Here is a 1,034-nt window from a genome sequence, read left to right on the forward strand (position 1 = left end):
TATATTATATAATATATAATTATATATACAATATATATAATTTGGAATATATATTATATATATATTCCAAAAGCCATCATGCTGCATAGCTATATTGCCAAGAAAGAGAATCCCATCCTATAAACAAGATTACCATTGCTTGAAATCTAACTCAAGGCCTGTATATTTTAAGGCACATCAACTGGTTTAATAGAGCCAATTGTTTTGTGTATTTTTTTTTCATTTCAAAGTCAGGAATCAAGGATGCTTTTCAGTCAAGATAATGTGCCTTGTTTCCAGACATATTAAGATAAAAATGAAACTCAGTAAATTTTGAATGCAGCCGATAAGGTACAACATACAACATGGTTGAAAATGTCTTCCTTGAAGAAGGCTGTCCATTGCTGTGTCTACCCATTTTAAAATATATATGTATTTTTCAATAAGAAATGCTAGAAAGCAATAGGGCGGGGAATGCCGCACCTCTCAGGCAATCAGCACAAAAATTCTTTAGAAATCTTTGAAATCACTTCACTTATACACAGATTATCTCGAAAACACTGGCCCTGAACTGTGTTTCTGCTAATATGAAGTTAATTAGACAATCAAACTTTGAGCCTTGAGCGATGGGCATTACAGCCCATCAAGGTATGTCAAGAAAGAAAAAAAAAAATGTGTCTTTTCTTTTATGACCAAATCAGGAGGTTATACAGCTGGCATTGCATATATGACAGATATGCATATTTGTAACCTTAAATAAACAGAAGCAGGGAGGTAACTGTTTATATTATCTAGCAAGAGACAGCAGCAGACACTCGCTAAAAGACAGAAAGGGACAAGAGAGACAGATAGACATAATAAAATAACAACAACAAAAAAGAGGGAAAGGGAACCAATAAAACGACAAAACCTGAAATTTTCGCGAATTAAAAAAATGCAAATATACCTTTACATATGCATCAGTATTAAAAATAATACACGCTGGAACCAACAGGAGCGAGAGCAAGAAGCAGAGGAGGAGGTGGAGGAGAAGAAGGAGGAGGAGAGGAGGAGGA

This window comes from Rhinopithecus bieti, unplaced genomic scaffold, assembly GCF_001698545.2.
Source record: "Rhinopithecus bieti isolate Rb0 unplaced genomic scaffold, ASM169854v2 scaffold_17861, whole genome shotgun sequence".
Classification (NCBI taxonomy): Eukaryota; Metazoa; Chordata; class Mammalia; order Primates; family Cercopithecidae; genus Rhinopithecus; species Rhinopithecus bieti.